Below are 16,478 nucleotides of genomic sequence, written 5' to 3'. Positions count from 1 at the left end.
TCTGGGTTTTTTTTGACTTTCTTTTTCTTTTAGTTTTATTTTGCCTGTTTTTTTTGAGAGTATTTTCACTGGCATAGAATTCTAGGCTAACATGTTTGTTTCTTCTTTCAGCATTTATACCAAAAGTCTCACTGTCTTCTGGCATGTATTTTTTTTCCTAATCAAATATCTGCAGTCTTTTAGAAATTTTTATTTCTGTATTGTGCATCTTTTCTTTGGTTGATTAAATGATTTTCTCTTTGCTACTGGTTTTCAGTTGTTTGATCAGGATCTGTTTCTTTTGTTTGTTTTCTGTTTTTTTCTACTTGATACTTGCTGAGAGTCTTAGATGTGTGTTTTTACTTTTCATCAAACTTGGAAAATTGCAGCCATTCTAACTTTTTTTTTGTTGCTCTCTTTCACTTCTGATATTCCAGTTATACATGTTAGCCAGATTCCCTGATACTCTGTTAACTTTGTTCATTATTATCTCTCACTGTAGCTAAGTTTGGATAGTTTCTGTTTCTGGGTATTAAAGAGTCTATCCTTTATTCCTCAGTATTTAGCTTGCTGCTTTTCTCAACCAGTGAATTTTTTATTCTAAATAATATATCATTCAGCTCTAGAAAATCTGTTCATAGCACTGATTTCTCTCCTAATTATTTTCATGTGTTTCTTTAATTCCTTGGACGTATTTATAACATCCGTTTAAAATGTTTGTCTGTAAATTCCATCATCTCTCTAATTTCTAGGTCTTTTCTGACTGACTTATTTCCATTCAAGTTATAGGTCACATTTTCCTTCTTCTTCACATGTCTATTAATATGGATTGGATGCTTGAACAGGGTGAAGTTTACATTGCCAAGTACTGGAAATTTTTATCTTGCCTTAGTCAGTGTTGGATTGTGTTATGACTGGCATTAAATGTACTTTTGGATCAGCTTGATTCTTTTGAAGCCTGTTTTAGGCTTTGTGGCATGGGTCTAGAGTGACACTCTAGGGCTAGTTTAGTTGTATTGCTAAGGTGTGACTCTTATGGGATTCTACTGCATTATTTAGGTGCACGACAACAACACTTCATCCTGGTTGCTTAGAATTAGAATCTCTCACAGCCCTGGGAAAGCTCTGGAAATTGTTCATTTTAGAGCTATCTTATTTTCCTTTACCAGGGTTTTCACCTTCCTCGTGGATGTCTTGATATTCTGCAACAAACTCAAGGGGTCACCTATGAATATTCTAGAACTTTTTTTTGAATAGTTTTCTCTTGTTCACCAATTTTAGACACTTCGGCCTTTCCAAATGCCAGTATCTGTCTTCTCAAAATAATAAGATCTCTGTTCTCTGCTCAGTTTTTCCTCCTCATACTTTTGGTCCAGAAAGTGCCTCCAGGAAGGGAGCCAAGGGGATTACAGAAATCATCTCATTGTTTTCCCTTCTATCTAGGACCACAGTCATTCACGTTCTATTGTCTAATATCTGTGAACAGTTTTATAATGTTTTGCCCAATTTTCTAGTTTTTTAGGAGGGACTACTCCATGTTATTTCATCATGCTAGAAGCAGAAAATGAAACTTATTCTTTAAAGTTTCTCTTATGAGTTGTTTCATTTTAAATTGTATTTTCTAATTTTTTTATGTTGGTATATAGAAATGAAATTTAATGTTTTACTATTACATACAGCAATCTTATTTTCCTAAAATAGTTCTGATAATTTATCTGTGGTTACTTCAGTTTTCTACATAGACCATTTTTATCACGTGTAAATAAATTTTTGTTTCAAACTTTCCAAAACTTACACTTTTTGGGTTTTTTATTGTTTCCTCACTGCTAGGATCTCTGGCCCACAGTTAATAGAAATTCTGGTAGTGAGTTATACTATCCTGTTCCTGATCTTAAAGCAAATACTACCAGCATTTCACCATAATGTCTGACCTGTTGTATAGGTTTTTCTTAAATACTTTATATTAGATTGAGGAAATTTGCTTTTATTCCTTTGTATTTCTCAAGTGTGAATAATATGGCTCCCCAAATCACCAGGGGTCAGAAATAAGCTAAAAACCATTGATCAGCATGTAAAGACTGAGGTAAGAACCCTTAATTATACTTACAGTTAACCAAGGCAAGAAAGTTTCAATGAATCAATGGTAGATGTACCTAACATCAGTGTTCCTAATTCATCAAAGCTTGAGCCTGATACTGAATTTAGTTCCCAGCAGAGTTATTTATGTACCTCCAGCTTAGATGGGAAGTAGTATCAGTATAGGGGTGCTGCTAACTCCCAAAAAGTAGTCACTGTTGCCTAAGAGAGTAGTGTCTGGGGCTTCCCTGGTGGCACAGTGGTTGAGAGCCCGCCTGCCGATGCAGGGGACACGGGTTCGTGCCCGGGTCTGGGAAGATCCCACATGCCGCGGAGCGGCTGGGCCCGTGAGCCATGGCCGCTGAGCCTGCGCATCTGGAGCCTGTGCTCTGCAATGGGAGAGGCCACAGCGGTGAGAGGCCCGCGTATCGCAAAAAAAAAAAAAAAAGAGAGTAGTGTCTGTAGGTGAGTTGTGATATAATCAAATAAAATCTTTCCATTTTAGATTGCTAGAGAGAATGAGTTCAATTATTGACTTTATTTGCCAGCTGGACAAACTGAACTATTGTGGTAATGCTACAAGTTGATTTCATTCATTGTTCTTTCAGAAAATATTTGCCCTGCCAGATAATATACTGGGAACCAAGAAACCACAGGAGAATTAGATTCACATGGGCCTTATCCTCAGAGTTTGATGTCTTAACAGACTCATGGGGTGTTTGTGTCTACAGTTTTCTTTCAGAATGGCTCCATGTCCTTTTGGTAATACTTTCCTCCCATTCAGATGCCCAGTACTTTCGTGGTGCACCACCTACCAGCCTAAATATAAGGCTGTCCTGCTTTCTACCCCCTTCCCAAAAAATAAATATATGATATAATCTTTTTGCAGAGGTTCCCCAAATTTCTCTGTTCACAGATCTTTTAATGTCTCAGTAATAGTATTCATTGAGCCCCCAGTCCAAAAGACTATTTCAATATATTAAATAGTTAATTGCAAACAAATCAGTAAGTATGTATGTCCTAACAACCTAGTGGCTAATATAAAATTATACACATAAATTGGAAGAAAAAATATTTTAATTTTATTCTCAAATAATCATAATTACTTACTAATGGGATACATGTGCCTGTACAACTTCTTAAATTTTTAGAATCAAATTGGACATCACCATTTCCTGCTCCACAATGGTTTTTACATGGCATTTGCTTTTTAAATACAGGAACTGCCCAAATTCCAATTTAGCAAATGCATGATGTTGTCAAAAATAGTGTAGTACAGTCTAGTGTTGAGACTGTGAAATATCTTGAGCTAATAGTCCATGTGGTGTCTGACATATGTCAAATATCATACTCTTCCCCTTTAAATTTTAAAATATCCCACAGCACCCCTGTGAAGTTCACTGTGTCTTCCTGGGGTACCTTGGTGCACAGTTTGGGAACCATATTCTGTGTCCTTTGCTCTCTATTAGATTAGTGTTATATGAGTGTTCCTTAATTTGATGAATACATTTGATGAACACCAACTTGGTAATGGATGGTGATGGCTTAATATAATACCATTCCTGGGTAAAATCCTGGCTTTAAAAGCAGCTTTACTCACCGTATTCAAAGTTAAAAAATCATATATACATCCAAGAATTGTACTTGGGTGGTGAGGAGACAATTTTAGACTTGGAGGGAACATTTCTGGACTCCCTCATTTACATCAGCTAGAAGGCTGCCTATTTCATCCTTCAAAAGGACCAATTCTGTCCAGACTCCTATAAGCACCAGAGAACATCCATATTTCCTGTAAGGATATGTTTAATGTTGGGGCCAGGCTGCTGTGTTCAAATCATGAGTCTGTCAGTTGCTAACTCTGTGACCTTGCAAGTTACTCAACTTCCTTGTACTTTAATTTCCCCATTTTTAATATAAAGAGAAAAATAGCACTTATTGAATAATCCAGGGAAAGAGATTAAATTAGATAATGCATGTAGAGCATTTAAAACAGTGCTTGTCCTATTTACAAGAGCCAAAACTTGGAAGCAACCTAAATGTCCATCAATAGATGAAGGGATAAAGAAGATATGGTACATATACACAATGGAATACTATTCAGCCATAAAAGAGAATGAAATCATGACATTTGCAGCAACATGGATGGACCTAGAGATTATCATACTAAGTGAAGTAAGTCAGAATGAGAAAGACAAATACCATATGATATCACTGATATGTGGAATCTAAAATATGACACAAATGAACTTATTTACCAAACAGAAACAGACTCACGGACATAGAAAACAAACTTATGGTTACCAAAGGGGAAAAGGGGGTGGGGAAGAATAGGAGTTTGGGATTAGCAGATACAAACTACTGTATATAAAATAGATAAACAACAAGGTCCACTGTATAGCACAGGGAACTATATTCAATGGAAAAGAATATGAAAAAATGTATATATATATATGTGTGTGTGTGTGTGTGTGTATAAATCACTTTGCTGTACACCGGAAATTAACACAACATTGTAAATCAACTATACTTCAATTAAAAAAAACTAAAACAGTGTTGCAGATTAAGTGCTTGATAAGTGTCAATCATTATTATAGGCAGAAATAATAGGTATCAGTGGTCTCCTATGAATGAAGGCATATGAATGAGTGGATCTATGTCCTCTCTCTATCATTTGCCTAGACCCACTAAGAGAGATATAGGACAGTGGGGAAGCCATAGTCTTCACCTATAATACAGTGATCCTAGCAAGTGGTTATGGTTATGTGGGTTGTCCTGATTTTTCTGGCTATATATACTGACCAAATTGTTGACAATATCAATTCCTTTGGAGTTAAGGAGACGGTACTATAAGGCATAGACACCAGTGCTTGAAAAGCAGCAGTATTTGGTTTCAAATTTAAAGCTGGGGGTGGGGGGAGAGAAAGGGCTTATTAAGGGCTGATTAGCATTCAGTGGAAAATAATGGTTGAGGAGAAGGTAAAAATCTAATTGCTCTATCTTTAGGCCCTTCTCCCAAGTTACATTAAAACTACAAGTGGAAGGGAAGCAAAAAAATAAGAGCAACTTTGTAACTTGAAAGTCTTGAGTGACATGGTATTTCTATTTTATAATACCCTGGAGTACAGAGAATCATAAAATTTCCATCCACTGATATTGGTTTATTCAAAATAACACACCACTCAAGACAACTGATAATCCCCAGCCTCCTGGATATTTCATTTCATTTTTTAAAGAAAATACCAACAATACAGCCAATTCAAAGTCTTTTTCTCTAGGAGTCTCTAGAGAAGGATTCACATCTTGTTGAAAAAGAGGTAAGACACCAAAAGAAGGGTTCATAAGGAAAGAGCTTAGTAAAGATCTTTTGTAGTTCTCCCCCAAGTATATATTGAATGTACTCTTTTTGCTGCCAATAGGATCCATCCTATACAAGTCATGTGTGCAAGTTTATGGATGTACGTAGTTATGACTAAGAAGCAAGATAATAATTGAACAGGAGCAAAGTAGAGGGGAAAAATATAATAGGAATCCGATGTGTGGGACAAAACCAGTGAGTCAGGAAATGGTGGGAAACCAGGATAAAGTGGGTTAAGCCTTCTTCAAAGCTTATTTGGAAAGAGGTGAAGCATAACTAGGAAAATAACACCAACTGAGGCTGGACAGCAGAGGAAGCCAGTTTGGCAGCTGAAAGAGATGGAGGCCTAATAGTTATTTCAAGGAGATTTCTATGAGGGTAGAGGAAATCACTGCTGTTGTCAAGAAGCTGACTGAGGCATGACCTTGAGTATCCAACCAAAATAAACTGGATTCTTCAGGATTCAGAAACTAAGCATAATCACGGGCAGTAATAGTTACCGTCATGATATTTCAAAACTGGTAGAAAACTGAAGTAAGTCAGACAGCGAAAGACAAATATCATATGATATCACTTATATGTGGAATCTAAAAAGAACGGTACAAATGAACTTATTTATAAAATACAAATAGAGTCACAGATGTAGAAAACACTACTATAAATAAAATAAATAACTAATAAGGACCTACTGTATAGCACAGGGAAATCTACTCAATACTCTGCAATGATCTTTATAGGAAAAGAATCTAAAAAAGAGTAGATATATGTATATGTATAGCTGATTCACTTTGCTGTATACCTGAAACAAAACCAACAGTGTAAATCAACTACACTCCAATAAAAATTGTAAAAAAAAAAAAAAAAAAAAAGAACGCTTTCGTCACTACCTCATTTTGTATATAAGGGAATGGATGCTCAGGGGGTGGAAAAGACTTGCTCCAGGATCACATGGTGAGTTAGTGTCAGAGTCAGGGCTCCTAATGTCTGCTTTATGCTGTTTCTTATCATAGAACCATCTTCAGAAGCAGGGGATTGAACAAGCACTATCACAGACACTGTAGCCAACTTTCTCTCTGTTGTTTATTTAGCATGTCTTTATCCTAGGCTTGTAATCTTTTTTTTTTTTTTTTTTTTTTCTTTTTGCGGTATGTGGGCCTCTCACTGCTGTGGCCTCTCCCGTTGCGGAGCACAGGCTCCGGACGCGCAGGCCCAGCGGCCATGGCTCACGGGCCCAGCCGCTCCGCGGCATGTGGGATCCTCCCAGACCGGGGCACGAACCCGTATCCCCTGCATCGGCAGGCGGACTCTCAACCACTGCGCCACCAGGGAGGCCCTAGGCTTGTAATCTTTATGTAGAAATGCAGTTGACTAAATGCTTTCTGCAAGCTATACAGATCACTCATAAGGAATATTTCCAGAACTCAACCAGAAGAGTAAATGTCTTATTTTTCTTTAATCCTTTAATATTACCAGAGAATATTTCAGGGAAACTATTAGGGGAAAGAAAAAGTTATCTTCAAAACATTCCAGTTTCAATCATCTCTGTCAAGAAAAAATAAGCACAGAGAAATGTCCCCAGCCTTCATAGTTTTGCCCTACTGCCAAAAATTGTTATATCATTTTGGGTTAAGGCATTTTGAGAGCAATATATTGGCAAAAATGCACTTAAAAAAATCTTTGAGGAAAAGGTGAATTGCAAGAGTTGTCAGTTTGGGGAAGATAGGGGCCGAAAACAGAGGAGATCAAAGAAGACAAATGTCTGAGGTGTGGTTAAGTTCTCTGGATGCATCCTGAAGGCAATGAGGACTTCATGGTGATAGAAGGGTGACAGAAGTGCAGAGGCATTGTTAATTTCACACCTTTGTTTCTGGGGAAAGAGAAAAACATTCCTCATTGTCTCTGAATTGGCTTTGTTGTTGTTATTTTTTTAATAGATCTTTATTGGCATGTAATTGCTTTACAATGGTGTGTTAGTTTCTGCTTTATAACAAAGTGAATCAGCTGTACATATACATACATCCCCATATCTCCTCCCTCTTGAGTCTCCCTCCCACTCTCCCTATCCCACCCCTCTAGGTGGTCACAAAGCACTGAGCTGATCTCCCAATGCTATGCGGCTGCTTCCCACTAGCTGTCTATCTTACATTTGGTAGTGTATATATAAGTCCATGCCACTCTCTCACTTCATCCCAGCTTACCCTTTCCCCTCCCCATGTCCTCAGATCCATTCTCTACACCTGCATCTTTGTTCCTATCCTGCCCCTAGGTTCTTCAGAACCTTTTTTTTTGTTTTTAGATTCCATATATATGTGTTAGCATATGGTATTTGTTTTTTCTCTTCTGACTTACTTCACTCTGTATGACATTCTCTAGGTCCATCCACCTCACTACAAATAACTCAATTTTGCTTCTTTTTATGGCTGAGGAATATTCCATTGTATATATGTGCCACATCTTCTTTGTCCATTCATCTGTCGATGGACACTTAGGTTGCTTCCATGTCCTGGCTATTGTAAATAGAGCTGCAATGAACATTGTGGTACATGATTCTTTTTGAATTATGGTTTTCTCAGGGTATATGCCCAGTAGAGGGATTGCTGGGTCATATGGTAGTTCTATTTTTAGTTTTTTAAGGAAGCTCCATACTGATCTCCATAGTGTCTGTATCAATTTACATTCCCACCAACAGTGCAGGAGTGTTCCTTTTTCACCACACCCTTTCCAGCATTTATTGTTTCTAGATTTTTTGATAATGGCCATTCTGACCGGTGTGAGGTGACACCTCACTGTAGTTTGGATTTGCATTTCTCTAATGATTAGTGATGTTGAGCATCCTTTCATGTGTTTGTTGGCAATCTGTATATCTTCTTTGGAGAAATGTCTATTTAGGTCTTCTGCCCATTTTTGGATTGGGTTTTTTGTTTTTTGAAATTGAGCTGCTTGTAAATTTTGGAGATTAAGCCTTTTTCAGTTGCTTCATTTGCAAATATTTTCTCCCATTCTGAGGGTTGTCTTTTCATCTTGTTTATGGTTTCCTTTGATGTGCAAAAGCCTTTAAGTATAATTAGGTCCCATTTGTTTATTTTTGTTTTTATTTCCATTTCTCTAGGAGGTGGGTCAAAAGAGATCTTGCTGTGATTTATGTCATAGAGTGTTCTGCCTGTGTTTTCCTCTAAGAGTTTTATAGTGTCTGGTCTTACATTTAGGTCTTTAATCCATTTGGATTTATTTTTGTGTATGGTGTTAAGGAGTGTTCTAATTTCATTCTTTTACGTGTAGCTGTCCAGTTTTCCCAGCACCACTTATTGAAGAGGCTGTCTTTTCTCCATTGTATGTTCTTGCCTCCTTTGTCATAAATTAGGTGACCATATGTGCGAAGGTTTATCTCTGGGGTTTCTATCCTGTACCATTGATCTATGTTTCTCTTTTCATGCCGGTACCATACTGTCTTGATTACTGTAGCTTTGTAGTATAGTCTGAAGTCAGGGAGCCTGATTTCTTAGGCTCAGCAGAACAGAAGGGGTCCAGGCGTGCCTCCACCTCTGGTCTCAGAGGGCAGGGAATCTCACTTGGGACCCCAGAAGGCTTTCTGGGTTCGAGTGGGTGGGGCAAACGCCCTCTGCTCCTCCAGTTCCAGAGGGTCCCTATTGCCTGCCTCTCCTGATCTCCCCAGCCTCCCTTCTATGCCCCCAGGACCCACGCAGCCTGGAGAGGGCTTTGGAGGGTGGGAGATCAGACTGGGAGCTCAGCAGACACCCTGTGCTCAAGTGAGCAGGGCACAAATCCTCTGCTCCTTTCCCGCTCCTCTGGCCCTGGAGGGCCCCTCCCGCCTGCCTCTCCTGTTCTCTCCTGGCCTCTCTCCTATGCCCCCAGGACCAACACAGCCCGGAGGGGACCTCTGAGGACCTAGGACCTGTCCCAAGAGCTGGGCAGACTTCCCCAGCCAATTGGGCAGGGGAAAAGCTGGGCCCGCTACCCCCTGATCTGAGCACCTGAGGGTCCCTCCAAGCATGGGAACACCTCTCCCCCCCAGCCACACCTCAGGGGCACTGGTCCTGTCCGGCCTCCACTTCTCCTCTCCCCTTAGTCCCCACACATCCTACCTGTTCGCTTGGGAATTCTTCCCGTCTCCTTGGGTGTTGGGGTCCCCACATCAGCATCCAGCAGGTACCCTAATTTGGGGAGATGTGAACTCTGCGTCTTCCCACACCACCATCTTGACTCCACCCTCTTGGCTTTATTTTAAGGCTGTTTTATCTAGGACTTGATTAATGAATCCAGGACAAATAATTTTAAATCAATTTTTTTCTTAAACAAAATAATTTTTTCTTAGTCAACACTTTGGAAAAAAAATGCCCAATATTTCCAAGAAACATTAAAAATACCAGTTTGTATATTATAGACATAACTGACAGCCATTTCTCCCTCGATGCCTTGAACAACCTATCGTTATTTTTCGTGAAGAAAGCTGAGAAGATGCCATGCTAAAAAGCATCAGCAGAAAATTACAAGCCAACAGCAAAGTTATATGTTCTATTGACCTACTTGTGTTCCAGATCATTAAATGAATCTACTGACGACCACACAATGGAGTGTTTTCAATTTTCCATGTGAGCATCAACTAGCTCCATTAAAATGAAAGCTGTTTTATGGAAGATGCCTGACCCCCCTAATAAGGACATCACTGAAAAGGAGGCAGAGCAGAGCATGGAAAATAATCTCTTATATAAATTAGATAACTAATAAGGGCTTACTCTATAGCACACGGAACTCTACTCAACACTCTGTAATGTCCTATATGGGAAAAGAATCTAAAAAAGAGTGGATATATGTATATGTATAACTGATTCACTTTGCTGTACAGCAGAAACTAACACAACATTGTAAATCAACTATACTCCAATAAAAATTTTAAAAAAGAATCTTTGACAAAAAGGAAACTAACCACCTAGACTGCCTTCTTATAAATGTTTAAAAAAGATTTAAGTTTGTGTATATTGTTCTATAGTTGGACCAAACTAATGGTGTTCTCAGGGACCGTCCTTTGTGATTAGCCTTTCTTTGAGTATTTATAATAAGGTGTGGCACTAGAGTCACAAAGCCTACCATCTGACTGACTGCATGATACCAAGAGTTTGTTGAGGACTGTCCAGTGTGCCAAGCACAATGCTAAGCATTTTACACGCATCATCTCATTTCATCAGCCTTACAGCCATGGGATACAGCTGTGTGATACTTTATATTTGTCTCTGTATTACTGATAAAGAAACTAAGGTGAAGTAATTTATTCCAGGTCACACAACAAAACTGTGGCAGGGCAGGGATTCATACCCAGCAAGTCTGATTCCAGAGCGTATTCCCCTGGGTTCTAATCTAACTGTAGTAGAATATATAACCAAATAAGTCAATTTGTTTGATTGGATTTGAATGTATACATCATTTTTTAGACATATAAAATGTAGAAGCATAGAACTTAGAAATGATTGAGTCCACCTCTACACTCTGATCTTTTACAAGTAGGGAAACTGAGACATGGAGAGGAAAAATGGTTAAATTCAAGCGAGAAAATATTTGATGTTTGCTATGGTCTGAATGTTTGTGTCCCCCAGAATTCATATGTTGAAATCCTAATGCCCCATATGATGGTATGGGAAAATGGGGCCTCTGGGAGGCGCCTAAGTCATGAAGGTGGAGTCCCCATGAATAGAATTAGTGCTCATATAAAAGAGACCCCACAGAACACCCTAGCCCCTTCTACCATGTGACAATAAAATGAGGAGTTTGCGACCTGGAAGAGGGCCCTCATCCAATCATGCTGGTATCCTGATCTCAGACTTATAGCCTCCAGAATTGTGAGAAATAAATTTTTGTTGCTTATAAGCTACCTAGTCTGTGGTATTTTGTTATAACAACCCAGACTAAGCCAATTGTGGAGCCAGGATTAGATCAGAGACTTATGACTCCTGAAGTTCTCTGTTTTCTACCGTGATTTCTTCCTTCTTCCTTTCCTCCTTTATTCCTTCCTTCCTTATTTTATGTGCTTTTTGAATTTGTGTAAACCTGCAGCATGCCTAAATGGCTGTGCTGTGTATGTTAAAATTCCTTTTCTAAATATTGTCATTGTTTCAGATTGTCTAGTTCTGGGTAAAGTCATGTGATCCAACGTAAATGGAGGAGCAGGAATAATCAGTGTCCCTCAAAGAGCAGAAAATACATAGATCATTCTTATTAATGGGAAAAGCCACAATATTACAGAGGACAATAAAATACTGTTTTATTTTTCATTTTTTTTTTTTTTTTTTTTTTTTTTTTTTTTTTGCGGTACGTGGGCCTCTCACTGTTGTGGCCTCTCCCGTTGTGGAGCACAGGCTCCGGATGCTCAGGCTCACCGGCCATGGCTCACGGGCCTAGCTGCTCCACGGCATGTGGGATCTTCCCAGACCGGGGCATGAACCCGTGTCCCCTGCATTGGCAGGCGGACTCTCAACCACTGCGCCACCGGGGAAGCCCTATTTTTCATTTTTAAGAAACCATCTTTTTCTTAATCAGCATTATTAAGAGATTATTTATTTACAAATTATGTACCCATTTTAAGATTACAGTTTGAGGTATATATATATATATATATATATATATATATATATATATATATATATATATATATATATATTTCCACAATCAAGATATACAGTGTTTCCATAATCACAGATTGCCTGGTGCCCCTTCCCAGTCATTACCCTTCTCTGACTCCCAGCCCAGGTAATCACTGTTCTTTCTGTGACTATAGATTAAACTTGGACTTTCCCAGTGTTTTATATAATATAGAATCATAGAATATATATTTGTTTTTATCTGGTTCCTTTCCCTTAGCATAATGCTTTCAAGATCCATTCATATTATTTTGTGTGTCAGTCACTCCTTTTTTTTCTCAGTAGTATTCCATGTCATCTAGATCATTACTTGCCAATCCATTCACCAGTTGATGGCTGGTTCACAGATTTTGGCTAGGATGAGCAAAGATTCCATGAACATTCATGTTCAGGTCTTTGTGTGAATACATAGTTCATTGCTTTGGGGTAGATTCCTTAAGAGTAGAATTGCTGGGATGTACTTGTAAAGAGCTGTCGAACTGTTTTCAAAAGTGGTTGTATTATTTTATGCTCCCACCATCAGCATGGGAGTTCCATTTGCTCCATATTCTTCAGCACTTGTCATTGCCATTCCTTTTTTTATTTTAGCTGTTATCATGAGTTTATCTTCCTATTATTGAGGTGTAAGATTATATGTGTTAGATACAGGTCTTTTGTCAGATGTAAGTATTGTGTTTTAGGGTTTATCTTTTCAATATGTGTTTTTTGAAAACCGAAAGTTTTCCATTTTGATGAAGTCCAATTTATCAAGTTATCTTTCAAAGTTCCTACATTTTGAATCCTGTTTAAGAAAACTTTTCCTACCCTAATAAGATTTTCTCCTATGTTTTCATCCAGAAGTTTTATAATTTGAGCTTTTACATTAAGGTTTAGGATACATTTGAGATAACTTTAGCATATAGTGTTAGGTAATCATTAAAGTTATTTTATTTTCATATGGATAGCCAATTGTTTCAACACCAGTTATTAAAAAGACTTTCCTTCCCCTATTGATTTACCTTGGCACCTTTGTCAAAAATAAATTGACCATAAATGTCCTGAACTCTGTAGTCTATTACATTTATCCGTATTTCTATTTTTATGCCAGTATCATTACTGTAACTTTCAGTAAATGCTGAAATTAAGTAGTGTAAGTTTTCCAACATTGCTTTTGATTCATCTCTTCTTTATTCCCTTTTCTATTTTCAGCCTTCATTTGGAATAACCAACTTATTTAGGATTCTATTCATCTCCACATTTGGCTTATTAACTAACCATCTGTGTTTTACTCTTTTAGTCATTGCTCTAAGTTTTACAACATATATCTTTCCCTTACCATTGTCTAACTTCAAATAATACTATATTACTTCATGTCAAATATAAGAGCCTTTCAAAAGTAGGCTTCCATTCGCCCTCTTCCTTCCTCTGTACTAACGTGTTACTGCTGTCATACATCTCATTTCTTTATTTGTGATAAACCTCTCAATGTATTGTTAATTGTTAATATTTTTAAGTAATTATGTCTTAAAGAAGTCAAAAATGAAAAAAAACACGCCTCTCATATTTACTCACATACTTCTTTTTTATGCTTTGCATTTTCTTCTGTATATCTGTGCTTCCATCTGGTATCATTTTCCTTCTGTGTGAAAAAGTTCCTTTAAGCATATCTTATACTGCCAGTCCACTGAGACCAAATTTTTTCATTTTTGTTTTTATTTCACATTAGAAATATATTTTCTTTGTATATAGAATTTTAGATATCCTTTTTTTTCCTCATAGCATTTTTTTTTTTTTTTTTTGCGGTACGCGGGCCTCTCACTGCTGTGGCCTTTCCCATTGCGGAGCACAGGCTCTGGACACGCAGGCTCAGCGGCCATGGCTCACGGGCCCAACCGCTCCGCGGCACGTGGGATCTTCGCAGACCGGGGCACGAACCCGTGTCCCCTGCATCTCCCCTGCATCGGCAGGCGGACTCTCAACCACTGCGCCACCAGGGAAGCCCCCTCATAGCATTTTAAAGGTGTGATTCTATTGTCTTACAGAGTTTCTGAAAAAAAAAGTATGTTCAAAGTTTGATCATTGTTTTCTGTATGAAACATGCTTTTTACCTCTGGTTGATTACAAGATTTTCTCTTTAACATTGGTTTTCAGCAACTTGAATATGATGTACCTTTGACTGGTTTTCTTTATGTTTAATCTTCTTGGCAGCCGTTTATTAGTCTTAGTAGATTTGTGGGTTCCTATTTCTCAAAAATTTGGAAAATTTTCAGCCATTATTTCTTCAAATATATTTCTACCCCACTCCTCTGGCAATCCAATTATGTGTCTGTTAGAATATTTGATATTGTGTCATTTTTCACTGATGTTGCCTTGCTTTATAAGTCTTTTTTCTGACTGACAGGAGAAGATGGCAGAAGAGTAGGACGCGGAGATCACCTTCCTCCCGACAGATACATCAGAAATACATCTACACATGGAACAACTCCTACAGAACACCTACTGAATGCTGGCAGAAGACCTCAGACCTCCCAAAAGGCAAGAAACTCCCCACGTACCTGGGTAGGGCAAAAGAAAAAAGAATAAACAGAGACAAAAGGATAGGGACAGGACCTGCACCAGTGGGACAGAGCTGTGAAGGAGGAAAGGTTTCCACACACTAGGAAGCCCCTTGGTGGGCAGAGACTGCGGGTGGCTGACGGGGGGAGCTTCAGAGCCGCAGAGGAGAGCTCAGCAACAGGGGTGTGGAGGGCAAAGCGGAGAGATTCCCACACAGAGGATCGGTGCCGACCTGCACTCACCAGCCGGAGAGACTTGTCTGCTCACTCGCTGGGGCGGGCGGGGCTGGGAGCTGAGGCTCGGGCTTCAGTCAGATCCCAGGGAGAGGACTGGGGTTGGCAACGTGAACACAGCCTGAAGGGGGCTAGTGCACCACGGCTAGACGGGAGGGAGTCAGGGAAAAAGTCTGGAGCTGGTGAAGAGGCAAGAGACTTTTTCTTCCCTCTTTGTTTCCTGGTGCGCTAGGAGAGGGGATTAAGAGCACTGCTTAAAGGAGCTCCAGAGACCGGCGCGAGCCGCGGCTATCAGTGCGGACCCCAGAGACGGGCATGAAATGCTAAGGCTGCTGCTGCCGCCACCAAGAAGCCTGTGTGCGAGCACAGGTCACTATCCCCACCTCCCCTCCCGGGACCCTGTGCAGCCCGCCACTGCCAGGGTCCCGGGATCCAGGGACAACTTCCCCGGGAGAACGCACGGCACGCCTCAGGGTGGTGCAACGTCATGCCGGCCTCTGCCGCCACAGGTTCGCCCCGCCTCCGTACCCCTCCCTCCCCCCAGCCGGAGTGAGCCAGAGCCCCCGAATCAGCGGCTCCTTTAACCCCGTCCTGTCTGAGCAAAGAACAGATGCCCTCAGGCGACCTACACGCAGAGGCGGGGCCAAATCCAAAGCTGAGTCCCGGGAGCTGTGAGAACAAAGAAGAGAAAGGGAAATCTCTCCCAGCAGCCTCAGAAGCAGCGGATTAAAGCTCCACAAGCAAATTGATGTACCCTGCATCTGTGGAATACCTGAATAGACAACGAATCATCCCAAATTAAGGAGGTGGACTTTGGGAGCAAGATAGATGATTTTTTTCCCCTTTTCTTCTTTTTGTGAGTGTGTATGCTTCTGTGTGAGTATTTGACTGTATAGCTTTGCTTTCACCATTTGTCCTAGGGTTCTATCCATCCGTTTTTCTTTTTTTTTTCTTTTTTACTTTAAAATTTTTTTTCTTAATAATTATTTTTTTATTTTAATAACTTTATTTTATCTTACTTTATTTTATTTTATCCTCATTCTTTCTTTCTTTCTATTTTTTCTCCCTTTTATTCTGAGCTGTGCGGAGGACAGTCTCTTGGTGCTCCAGCCAGGCATCAGGGCTGTGCCCCTGAGGTGGGAGAGCCAAGTTCAGGATGCTGGTGCACAAGAGACCTCCCAGCCTCATGTAATATCAAATGGCAAAAATCTCCCAGAGATCTCCATCTCAACACCAAGACCCAGCTTCACTCAACAACCAGCAAGCTACAGTGCTGGACACCCTATGCCAAACAACTAGCAAGACAGGAACACAGCCCCATCCATTAGCAGAGAGGCTGCCTAAAATCATAATAAGGCCACAGACACCCCAAAACACACCACTAGATGTGGACCTGCCCACCAGAAAGACAAGATCCAGCCTCATCCACCAGAACACAGGCACTAGTCCCCTTCACCAGGAAGCCTACAGAACCCACTGAACCAACCTTAGCCACTGGGGACAGACACCAAAAACAACGGGAACTATGAACCTGCAGCCTGCGAAAAGGAGACCCCAAACACAGTAAGATAAGCAAAATGAAAAGACAGAAAAACACACAGCAGATGAAGGAGCAAGGTAAAAACCCACCAGACCTAACAAATGAAGAGG

General features: G+C 39.8%; 1 long non-coding RNA gene across 1 annotated transcript; it reads left to right on the top strand.

Moving 5' to 3' along the window:
* The first annotated feature begins 13,713 nt into the window (after positions 1-13,713).
* On the top strand, positions 13,714-16,221 carry LOC308608526. The gene is made up of 3 exons (XR_014014189.1): positions 13,714-14,059; positions 14,441-14,574; positions 15,061-16,221. It is a non-coding gene; the product is annotated as an uncharacterized lncRNA (long non-coding RNA).
* Positions 16,222-16,478: the final 257 nt, after the last annotated feature.

Source organism: Mesoplodon bidens (genome assembly GCF_964165515.1).
Source record: "Mesoplodon bidens genome assembly, chromosome: X".
In the NCBI taxonomy this organism is placed as follows: Eukaryota; Metazoa; Chordata; class Mammalia; order Artiodactyla; family Ziphiidae; genus Mesoplodon; species Mesoplodon bidens.
Note: the sequence above shows the minus strand (reverse complement) of the source record. Positions and strands in the feature narration are given on the sequence as shown.